Source organism: Dermacentor andersoni, chromosome 10 (assembly GCF_023375885.2).
Source record: "Dermacentor andersoni chromosome 10, qqDerAnde1_hic_scaffold, whole genome shotgun sequence".
In the NCBI taxonomy this organism is placed as follows: Eukaryota; Metazoa; Arthropoda; class Arachnida; order Ixodida; family Ixodidae; genus Dermacentor; species Dermacentor andersoni.
In genome coordinates, this window is record NC_092823.1 from 82,497,801 (window position 1) to 82,510,371 (window position 12,571).

Below are 12,571 nucleotides of genomic sequence, written 5' to 3' on the forward strand. Positions count from 1 at the left end.
TGTAGGACCGAATCACGCGTCCGCTATTCCTTTTTTGTACGCTTTTTCATCACTCGGGTGATTCTGGGCAAATCTGCCGCCATGTATCTCGATGCACATTGGAGCAACAAGACAAATGTGTAACGGTGACTTTGTTTGGGCCGAGTGTTATTTCAGAAATGGTCATATATTTAACTTTAACTCGTTTCCCGTTCATGCGAATGATAGTAAAAGTTCGTTCGTGTGCATGTCAGTAAATGTTCCATGGCTGTTCTACGGGCCGAGTAAGGCCCTCGTATAAAAGTGTTTAAATTTTTTATGTACATTTGAGAAAGCAGCTGCGACAACAGAACGTCGGTATAATTACGCCTCGGCGCCATATTTGTTTCTACTTCTTCCTATAATTGTTATCCACTATAAAGGACAAAATCAGGCTTGGCTGGTCTTGAGTGCAGTTTTTTCTTATAACAATATTTGTCGTTGGACAATAACATGGTGACTGCTTGGAAGTGAAAAGTGGATGACTATATATATTCGTGTAAGGGTATTTATCAATTGTGCTCTTTAGAGCAACTAAAGGGAGCGATGCAATGAATTTGCAAAGGTCTATTTGTGATTGGCGCCGCAGTGGTACCTATTACTCTCCTGCTTTTGCTTCGTACTAAATATATTGTTTTGGAGGTGTACAAGAGGCAAGATAGTGTCTGTGATGATTCTACACTTGCGAACTTACTAATACAATATTCAGGCGTCTTGTAGCCGTCCCCCAGCCTGTTCCTGCTCCGTGATGATGAGTTGAGAAAGGCATCAATCGATAGCTCAGTATTCTGACTACATACCATGTACCGACTACTACAATAGTGGCCTTAGTTTTATCACAGTGACCGTTCTTGATTCGAAAACTGACTCAAGATTTTTGTTGTTTTCTTGACCTTCAATTGCTGGATTTTTAATTCTCGTCGCAACAGAGCTCTAGCTTTCCACAGCCTAATCACTGCATTTGTCTCTTGGGACTTGTCTTCTACAACCTCTCTGTCACCTTCATTTTTTTCAATGTTTCCCGTGTGCTTTTAATTATTCGCGAAAACCCGCCCGTTTCATTGAAAACGAGCTATTCGTGCCACGTGTCTTTTGGGGCACTAGCTGCTACGTGTCAATGAAAACTGGATATGCACATGCGCCTGTTAGTCATCACTGGCCGTACGTTATAAATGGAGAGGGGCTGTTGATTTCGTTGTTGAACGTACTAACGTTCAATATTTTTGTTATTAATATACGGGCTGACAGACAGTGAATCTTCATTTCACCTCGCGTTTCTTTCACCTCAGCGCGCGTGTTCTTTTGGCAAAATCATTAAGTTTCTCACTAGATTACCTAGAGGGAAGTCTGGCGCTGCTGCGCTGTGGTATGCATGGAAATGACGGTATATAGTGGGTTCGGATTGGCCTCATCCTTGGAGACCCAGGCAAACACCATTGCGCCTGTCACAACGATTAATTTTCTACTAAAACAGCACGTAAAAAGCTGTGTTAGCTTTATTATGACGCAAGAACATGTTTTATCTAACAATGAGAACTTGTTATTGCATGTACAATTATATGTAACGCAAAAAGCGCCAGCGAGCCGCTAAAGTAGAAGGACAGACGACAAGATTTGTGCTCGCTTTGGAACAGTTTGTCGTCTGTTCTTGCTTTTCTTCGCTTGGTTATGCATTGTAGGTGAGTAAACTTCACTGGAAGATGTAATATGCCTGAATGGAAACATTTTATGAAGATTTTACTTTAAGAAAGAGTTATTTGTGTAGCCATATCCACGTTTTAGACGAAGCCACTTACAAGACCAGCCAACACAAGCCTCGCAGACACATATGCCGTCATTCCCATGACGGCACAGCGCCCCTTAGGAGAGACTCCCATAGACGGTGGCGCTAGATTTCCCTCTTGGTGCTATGGTCAGAAGCTCTTTGGGCACAATACGCTGTGCGTCTGCGTGAAACTTCTCTCCAGAAGCTTACGTCGGGGCGATAGCACTGCATCCCAACGCGCGGCAAATATTTCTGTCATTACCGCAATAAAACAATCCATTGCCTGTTTTTCTCACTGAAACATTCCCGCTCAATCGAGCAACTTAAATATTTATCGGCCCGAAAGCAAGCACTTCTCCATCCATCGACTAAACCTGCCACCTGGTAATCCCAACCGCCGCACATGGGTACCCGTTAGCACGATATATCGTGTTTGGAAAACACCACGGGTGCGAAGTAGGGGGGAGGAGGTCCTTCCTCTGTTTGGGTTCGGCGATGTGCGTCTGACCGCGAGTAACTGCAGGCTGCCCCGGCCGTACACAGGAGCACACGTGGCGCGTCCCGCACGAACTTGCGTAGAGCCCAACACGACCCTGCGCAAACATCCATAAATAGGGTGCTCCTCCCTCCATCAAAAACCCCGCGGCTGCCGTAACTCATCCGCGACGAGGCTCCGGGATCTCGACAGGTTCTCCCGATCCTCGCCGCACCCCTCCCCCCCTTCCTCTCCCGGCCCGGAAACCCGCGTCAAGTGGAGGCCAACGGCGCGTGCTGCCGTTCTGACGAGGTTTCGCAAACAACTTGGCCTGACTGGGTTGGTCTGTCTGGACGGTGTACGCTGCAGAAGCCCGAGAGGCCCGAGAACGGCAGAAAAAAAAAAAAGAGAGGGATTTTATTGTGGCAGAACTATACGTAGCTCTAGGTACATCCCTGTCGTCGCCGTTGGCGCCTCCGTCGTGCTGTCCTGCTATCGACGGCGCTTGCGCAGCTCGCACGCCGAAGGTTAGAGGGTCTCCAGCGACGTGGACTGTGTTTGGCTGCAAAAAAACGGCGAAGCTAAGTAGAGGCATGGTCAGCGCTTGCGCGAACCGGCTCGGTTGCGGAGCCGGGGCGGCGCTCTGCCTCGCGCTGCGGGCCCGAGTGTTGTGTGCACGCACATACTATAAGCACATTATCTGAGCTGATGTGCCGATTACTGCCGAGCTGATGTGTGTATGCGCTGGTTTGGGCTGAAAGAACAGTAAGGCTAACGTTTCGCTAGTTGCCGACTGACGTCGGTTTTATCTTCTCCACAGCAGAGACGCGCGTCGCCTGCAGCGCCTCTGCCGGCGCTTCTCGTCGTCACGTAAGCGTCGTGAGACACCTGGTAGATGCCAGGGCGCTGTTTCTAGCTTCTACCTAGCAGCGCTTGCCTTGCGCGCTGCGTCGCTCACCCATGTCGCATCCGCATGCAGTTAGAACATCATCCGAAGAGTTCAAGTGCATTCTGAACCTTGCTGTCGCTGTCACTAGTTCGCGCTTCGGACGATACTGCCTCTTTATTGTAATTTTTTTGTACGAGCTCATCCGTTCAAGGACATGTCCAAGACAGCAGGAAAACAAACCACCCCGCTCATACTAGATGCCCATCCAGAGCAACAACTTTTCGTAGAAGTAAGCCTGCATTCACAAAGTTCTCTCACATTAGAATTGTCCCGAAAGCGCATGCTGGGGCATGGAGTGGGAGGGCAGGGACGCTTTCTTTTTTTTTTTTTTTTTTTACGAAGCGCCATCACGCCTTCGAGCGAAGCTTAAAGGCACAAACGCACTAAGTGTTTCGATTCGATCAGTGTTTGTCTATCCGCCACATTCGCACACCGAAAAGCATAACGGAACAAAAGCAAGGAATGCGGTTTACTGAAAAAAAATGCGGAGAGGAACGCGCAATTCAATAAAGCCCTTGTGTTCCTACCTTCTGCCGTTCCGCTATGTGTGAGGTTTACGTCGACCACTTTCACTTTCTTTTTTTTTTTGTCTTCCTAGACAGTTGGTCGTCGAAATGTTCTTTTCGACAGCTTTAAGCCAAATCCTCATGATTCTCATACTGTTTCCGGATGCCGCCACGTCTGTTACGTTACTACTTATTTCATAATATTTTTGTTTCCTATCCTTGTAGCACGTCTGCCTGGAAAACTGGGACACGTCGTAGCTCTCACCAAGTATTCATTGCTATTTACGCCGGTAAACTTCTCGAATTCCTCGAATCGCAATATCTTCGCCGTGCAAAAGATCATCTTCGCCTGCAGGAGGAACGTTAACTGCACAAGATGGTAATCAATGTCCCTGAGGGACAACAGACACCTGGCGTAATTACTTGTTGACATTTTGTATTTCACGGCTCTCTTGATTATTTCACTTGACTCCCGCGTCGCCCGCCACCAGGGGCCCTATAACGTAAAACTATTCCAATATGTTTCTATTCCAATCTCCTGACGTCAAATTTGCGTAACCGCCAACGCAAGCACCGGGCGGTCATCCGCAGGGTTGTCTGAACAGACCAATCAAACGCTCTCCTCGTTCATAGGAGGTCACTTTTGCTTGCTTGAAAAACGAATAACATTGCCTACACTGAGCGGTTTGTCGTATCTAATTGGCTGACAAGAGGCGAGGAGAACGCTCAAGTGGAGAGGGATTCGATGGGGCCGAGCCACTGCACTGAAAGTCGATAACCAGATGAAGAGGGTGGTGCCGGCGTCTACGATTGGTCGGTTTTCCCTTACTTATAGCTTGCGGTGGCTGGTGGAAAATAGCGGCGGCATGCAACGGAAGCTCAAGAATGACGCTAAAGCGGACCCTCAGCAAAGAAGAGTTGGCAGAATGAGGGGGTAAACGTGCCGAAAGTGCTCGAAAACGTTACACGGCCACGCAACAAGTTTTATTCTACGCAAATACACTCATACTCTCCGGCAGGTGCGAGTAGCCAGCGTCTGAGCGATCGGCGGCAGCCATCTTCCATTCCTTTCGGAACGGGGCAGCCTACTGCTATTCCGAAAAAAATTCAGTTTTGTTCGGCATATTAATGCATCTTTATCGCGTACACGTCACTTTGACGCGGTGAGTTCTTGCGGTTTTGTGACGTCGCGTGACAGGCAGGTGAAGTGGGTGCAGCCCTAAACCTTTTTACCAATAGCCGAGGGCTAATGGCGAAAAGGGGTCCAATAAGAAATAACTGTTTTTCTTTTTTCTATCAAATCATGCATAATCAGTGTGTACACATCATATCAGATGGGGAGGTATCGCGGTTTTCGTGACGTCGCGTGACAGACAGGTGAAGTGGGGGTGGTCGAAAAAAGTTTTTGACCAATCGTGGAGGGCTGATAGCAGAATTGGAATAGAAAAGTTTGGAATAGTCTTACGTTATAGCGCCCCAGCTTAGCTGACTACAGCTACACAATAAACATTTCACTACCGTTATTTTGCGTGAATAACCATCGAACGTTTAGTTTGTCCGATGGTTAATTCTCATGGTTAAGCGATAGCATCAAATCGTTGATTGTGTCAAGTGAATTCTTCTTTGTTGACTACTTTTTGTGGCAAGTACACATAATGAGATCATCTACAGACGATTCGAGAACCACGTGAAATAAACTTCACGGCGGCAGTCAATCTCTTGCGTAAAATATTCAGAGTGAACGGGAAGATCAAAATTAATACACAGTTTTCAGCTAAGGCTTCTCGTATCACAGGTATAGTTTGAACTCGCCATCGTATACAATAAATTTTTGACAACCTTAAAGGAGTCAACGCGCGGCCGTCCAGACATTTTCAGCTTATCATTGTGAAATAGTCGTGCAAATTTTTTTTTTAGTTTATCGTTGTAATAAAGAGCAAGGAGCCAGTATTTTTCTCTAATTTTTATTTGACACATGCTGCGGACTCAAGCTTCAAGGAGGTTAGGCATAGAAATCCAAATATACAAAAGCGGCAATACCAAATACTATTTAGTACACATACCAAAGGTAGACGTACTCTCCGTGTACAATTTAACCTGAAATCTGAATTTGAAATCACTGCCGCTAAGCGCCTCCCACCTACAGCTACCATCATTTTGGAATGGCGTGTGTGACGTCGCGATGTGCGCAACCGCTTTGCAACAAGTCTTGTCTGCTGCGAAACATTCTGCGCCGTGCCGGACTCTTTTTGCGTTGTGTCAGCGCTACCCGGGCGCGGCAAGGACGTCGTGTACGCATGGTGCACGCAATTATTTCATTCGCGCCACAATAACTGCACAGAACAGCGAATGCCAGCGGGAATTATATCGGGCCGACCACCAAGAGGCACGTGCAAAAAACAAAACCACCCGTGTACCGCGCACATATACGTCGCGGAACGCATGGACGAAGGAAAGAACTAGGATGAAGCATTCCCCAACCCTGCAGAAGCCAAAAGACTTGGCCCAACACTTAATCGTCATGCGAGAGGGTGGTGAGATTGAGTACTCCCGCTCTGCAGGCAGAGCTACCGCAGGGCAGTCGAGCACCGAAAAAAAAAGAAGCGAATGAACATTCACCGCCGATACGCTCGGTTTCGAGGGTCACGTGTTGGGCCAATATTGCGAGGGAAATAGCGAAGGGAATGACTCCTCGGAGAGCTCGCTTGCCGAGGCTGGCGGCGTGACGCTCCTTCCCATTTTATTTCATTTTTTCAATGGCCGGATGGACTTAATTTCATCAAAACTCAATGTTGCCAGACTGCTGTACGGCTTAAGCGCAATGTGAAAAAATAAAAATGCAGATTTTCTAGCGCACCATACGCGCTCAAATTTTTGCAAGCGTGCCGTTAGACGCTTGTAGTTTGTCAAGCAGCGCGTAATTCAAGGTCGAAATTTCAGTGCCGCAGTCCCTTTAAGGGTAAGGGTGCTGGCCATGAAACAAACCAGAATCCTTAAAGAGTGAAATTTTTATTGCGTAATCATAATCTGGACCAGCATTAGTTTTCCAATGAATTCCCGATGGATTGAATTTTTCTTCACTATTTATCACCATTCGACATGTTTCTCGAACTTTTCCTGTTCCATACGCCGATGAGGTAAGTAGCAGTTTCGGTTAAAGTTCCGTTTTGCCGGAGTTCACAAAAAAGTTTCGTTCCGCTTACACCAATCTTGTTAACACTGTGTCTATTGGCGGCCAACCAAAGATGGTACCGTTGTCTTTAACTCGGTCAGGCCCTCCGCCTGCGTGCGTGAGCTCACCGCGACTCTCCTCCCCCTCCCCTCCCTCTCTCTATCTTATCTTTCTATTGACTCTTTTCCGTCCCCCAGAGAAGGGTAGCCAACCAGACGCATTTCTGGTTAACATCCCTGCCTTCTCTCTTTATTTCCTCCCCTCCTCCTCCTCCTCGTTCCGTTTATCCGGAACTTTCGTTTAACAGAGTTTCGTTTGCCCGCAGTGCGCTGTAAAAAAGTAAAACTGGATGAACAAATTACTACATCGCGTCCGATAGATTCCACGTGAACGCCGCAGTTCTTTCGGCGCAATTCCTTTTCTAAATAGCAGTTCGAAGCGTTAAAATTGATTTGTATAGAAGGGACAGTGTCGATTGGACTGCTCGTTCAGGTGGAATCCATTTTCCCGGAACACTTGCGCTTTGTTTTCTCAGCGCGTTGAACTATTTGTAGAAAACGCCATTCTCCGGTGAAAATTGCATTTGTTTCCAGCTCACGGCCGCTTGGGACGCTATTTCTGTAGCTCCCAAAACAGCGCTTTAGTATGAAGAATGGTTTAGGCAAGTGAAGGAAAACCAATCAACGGCGAAAGTTTAGAGGTACCTGCATTTTTGTGATGTGGATATTCTGGGAAGAAGAACATGAGTCTCCAGTGAATGCAGTCGTAAAGATGGAGCTCCAAATTCTCAGGTAGCCTTAAAAGAGAAAGTAGAAAATTTAGAAAAGGAATAGGCTTCTGTTGTAACAAAATGCAAGATACATAGGTGTTAAAAAATGATTGAAACATGAATACTCTTCGGTAAGTACAAGTCAAGTAAATACTTTCTGAGGTAAAGCAAAATGCTAAGTAGATAATGTACGAAGTAGATAAGGGAAAAGTATTAAACAGTATAATGGCAAAGTAGATAAGGGAAGACATAAGCAAAAGGAGGAAATGTGTCCCATGATTATAAGCTTTACAAATTAACAGAATCACTTTCATTGAGGGAAAATGGCAGGTGGTGTTTCTGCAATGGTTCTTCAATATCCAAGAATATGCCGCTATTCAGATTAGCGACCCAGCTTCAGTGCGGCCTTCAGGTATTGCCTGTCTCTCGAGACTGCAGTTCTGCAGTCTCAAGAGGCAGGAATAGACAGGAATGTAGCAACTTCCAAGGTATATTGCGCGCGGAACACATCGGAGAATATTACAAATGAAGTTTGCATTTCAAATATGCCTCCTGTTAGTCACGTTGAGTCTGACGCGGTGAAGGCATGCCTAATGCTGCCTACCGAGCCCTGGCACCGCCTGAAATTCTCTCACAGCCTGAAGACCTCAATCAATGCTACTTCGAGAGACACGTAGTGTACAATAAATCGTAAAAGTATAAATCGCAGACGTACTGTATACTAAATTTATATAATTTACATAACCATACGAGCACTGCACGCATGTTTGCAAGGACAGCGGCTTTTAGTTTATCCGCACTAACGCACGCCGTTGAACTGTGGATTTGGTTCGGTTGTGTGCCTGGCAGTAGAGCTCAACTCCCTAAGGAGGATCAGCGATGCATCGGGTGGGGCAGGGAAAAAAGATAGGAAAACTGGGCACTTTGTAAGTTAGAGCAGGGAGAAGTCGCCGTAGCCTTAGCCATCACGACCTGCGACGAAGAGGCCATTGTCCTCACCGACTCCCAACTGGCGTGAGGAAACTACCACAAAGGCAGAACATCCGAGCAAGCGCTACGCATCATAAAGAGCGCGAAGAAGACACACACCATAAACATACATCGTCTAGACTCAGGGACACAAAACCCTGGCAAGGAACACGACGGCAAACGCCGCAGCCCGAGGTCATACTCGCCGGGCCTCCCTGCCAAACTTGCCAGGGAAGCACGACGTCCCTAGGAAATACAGCATCCTACAACACTATACCGACTAGACCAAAGAATGTGCCCCCCGCCAAACCCCATACTTAGCGGGAAGGAGTATGTAACGCCTACGTACAAGGGATCTTACAGTACAGACTTGCACCCACCCAGTTTCCGTACTTGTTGCAAATTTCAGGACGTCCCCAACACTTTACACCACATGGCGTGGGATTGTGGAGGAGCCGCAAGAACCAAACCAGGGCACGTAACCACCGAAAAGCAGTGGGAGGCCCAGCTAAAAAGCCCCGATTCCGCGAGGACCAGCCAACCCAGGTGAACAGAGCTAAGTTTAAGGGAATAAAGTAAAATTATAATAATTGTTGCTTACTTAAAATTTAGGAATATGTAAAATAATAGGTGGTAATAATATCGTTGGTATTCATCATCTTATCAGTTGACAACGCTGATAATATTAACATGGTGGTCGGTTTGTATCGCTTACAAAATTGAATTTCGCATCACATGCCTTCGCGTTGCAGTATCCTAGTGCAGACGTTTAAAAAAAAGTGCTATAACAAGAGGTCTACACTGTAAAAACCGGTTGCACCCTGTGGTGTGTATATTTGCTGCACAACAATAATCATCATCTGTCTTGCCCGCATTTCCTTTCTTTAACGCTGCGAGCCCGGTACTTCCAAGTCAGGAACGGCATGCGCGTTATCAGCATCAAGCGCAACGAGCGCAGCTTTTTCAAGAAGGGAAACGCAGGCAAGACAGGTGAGGATTATTGTTTGCGGACAAGATAAGCCCCAAAGGGTGTAAACTTTTTTTAGAGTGTAAGGCCCAGTCCAAGCTGCTGAAGGGGGCTTTATAGAAATTGATTTTTTTTTTTTTTTTGCCTGTTAAACCTACGAGAATCGCAAGATGTTCCGTGTTTTCAGGCTCACTGCACTAGTAAAATTTAAAGGAAGGAGCCAAGCCACAGCTGTGAGAACAAAATTAGGCTTTGACATTCGGCAACGCATTCTGATAAGTGAAGCTTCAGGTTTTCTAGTAAAACACCGCCAGGGGCGCCAGGAAACTAAAGATGCTGGAAATCAGCTTTTGGGACTGATGATTCGGCATGTTCCTCATGAACTGCGCATTTTTCTCTATCCTGCAGCAGTGATACATGCCGAAGGTCGTAGAATTATCACCACCCGGCCTTTAAGGAGTGCCACCAACAGTGCGTCTGCTGAATCATTTATACTTAGGCACCCACAGAAAACACACAAGACGTAAGTGTTGGGGAGTAGATAAATAAAATTCTCGGAGAGCGGTATAGGTGACTTTGGCGCAAACAAAAGCGAACCAATAGCCCCTTTTATCTGTATATGGTGAGCAGTATAGCATCTTTAGCAATTATATTATCAAATTCAAAGCCTTCTGTTGGAGCCGGTACATTTGGGAAAACCATGTCACAGATGTTTACTTGTAAGTGTTGAAAAAGTTTCCGCACAATAGTTACTCGGGGACAATGCAATCGCAGTCATTGATTCCCAAAGCATGCAGTTTGCTCCCGAATGAACGCATAGTAGGAGCCTCTCAGAGGACAAGCATATGTCTTCAGTAATGCCTGCACTGTCAGTTTACGAAAGCGAGTTTAAAAGAAGGCGGGTATGTTTCCTCACGTACAATTTTATTCGATGCAAATTTTGATATTTGGTATAGCCCGAGAGATAAACGCAATGCCTAGCGTTCCTAAACAAGGAGAGGGCGTAGTTTGCAATCAGGGCCCCCTGAAAATACCACGCGACCAAATTCCAAAATGGGACTCGTAAACATGCCACAAATCGTCTACAGACAATTTACGCATTACGGAACGACTGTTGTTAACTCTTTTAAAGAAATGTAATAATTTAACAAATTTACAGCCGCTACAATTACCTGGACATACACTTACATTTTCCACGCTACTTTTCTTGTTCTACATTAGCGTTCACAATAATTGCAGACTGTATTTGTATTTTTTTTAACTGTCACCCATTACTTGACAGAAATTAAGTACTTTAACTTCTCATTTATCCCTACCGGTTGTATGAGTTGGGGTAGGCCATGTCAAAAGTGGTAGGGCTGGCCCATGCCGTCGTCCGACTCAGCCACGCTAAGGGCGTGGTTGAAGGTAGGAACTTGTTCTCATCGAGAGCTAGGAGTACGACATTTATTTACCTGATAACTGGAGAACGTTACATTTCATCAGTCTAGCATGACTGGAACGAAGCACACAGCAGCCGAAAACAGCTGCTTAAAACCCCCTCCGCCCTTCCTGCCGTCCGAACTTCGTCCAATCGGAGCGTTCAAAGTCGTCCAAGGACCCGCCTTTGGGGAAGAGGGTTCACACACTCACTTCCGCACTTTTGTTTCACTGAACACACCGAGCGGAGAGGGTCCTCGTAGACAGGAGGAAGGAAGGAAAAAGTGGAGAAGGAAGGCAGGGAGGTTAACCAGTTTAGCTTAACCGGTTTGCTACCGTACACATGGGAGCGAGATGGGAGGATGAAAGATGGGGAGAAGATATAGAGGGGTTTGTCACGCTTGACTCAAGCTGGTGGTGGTTAACCTGTTTGCTACCCTACACATGGGAGCGGGATGGGGGGGGGATGAAAGATGGGGAGAAGAGATAGACAGGGTTTGTCACGCTTGACTCAAGCTGGCCCGTCTTGATTCCAGAACTGACTCCGCAGTTAGCCGCCGTGTCTGTCAAATGACTGCGAGGATTACTGGGGGCCGTGAGAAAGCACCGTCAAATACTATTTTCTGGGAGTTCTCTTGCTCCAAATAGACCGTGAAGGCGACAGGGAATCAACTAACAATACTCAGTCCGCCAAACGTGGCTAGCTAGCCTTGCTGCCGCCGTGGAGCTGTCCGAAGTAGCTGCATTGTTGGCTTCACGAAGCGATTCGTCGCATTGGGCTGGGAGAGATTCGAAGGTCACTGAGCCCGCAGGCCCATTGTAGTAACACTGTTCGTTTCAAACAGATCGCAGTGAGTCTTCAAATGGGTTATAATGAAGAATGGGGTGGACATGCTTACTTATCGAAGTGAGTGGGGACGCTGCTTAGAAAATTAATGGAAAATGGTCACTTTAAGGCCGAGGTGCTGCCAGAGGGGGACGAAATTACACAACCTGATCTGGAAGAAGTTAGGTCAAGCACAGATACATAAGTTGGAGTTCTAGAATTTACACAATAAAGGCTATTTCAAGAAGCCCAATCTCACAACCGCTTACCCCAAGAACCGTATTGATAGCCCCACGATTCGTAGTGAGAATTAAAATCACCAGTTATGGCTATATCCTTTGCGTATGCTGCAACCGCGAGAATCAAGAGAACCGGCATTTGAAGCCGTTGTAGGGAAGCGAGTAATAACTATGGAACATGGGGCACATCCAGAAATAATTAGGTGCAATGTATGAATCTCACTTTCAGCAGAGAGTGGCTGGAGTGTGAACTTAACAATGGCGGCCAATTTTCGATTTAATGAAAAGGGCCGGACCTCCCCTCTCTGAGGAGGGTGGTCAAGACGAAAACTCAGGTCGTTCTTCAACCGAAAACTCTCTTCTGTGGATAAACAAGTTTCCGACAAAAGAATCAAATCAGGATAATTTTATGTACCGATATATGCCAAACCACTCGCTGCGGCCAAACTGGAGCGACAATTCCACAGCAGTACTTTTGAGATTGCGGGCTGGCAATA

At 46.5% G+C, this 12,571-nt stretch overlaps 1 long non-coding RNA gene across 1 annotated transcript in view; it reads right to left on the minus strand.

Annotated features, from left to right (window-relative positions):
- Positions 1-2,266: 2,266 nt before the first annotated feature.
- LOC140213656 (uncharacterized) overlaps positions 2,267-12,571 on the minus strand; it is a 38,054-nt gene continuing 27,749 nt past the window's right edge. Inside the window, exons 2-3 of the long non-coding RNA XR_011890578.1 lie at positions 7,590-7,681; positions 2,267-2,820 (exon numbers count right to left, since the gene is read on the minus strand). This is a non-coding gene — a long non-coding RNA (uncharacterized lncRNA). The remainder of the gene's footprint in view (positions 2,821-7,589; positions 7,682-12,571) is intronic.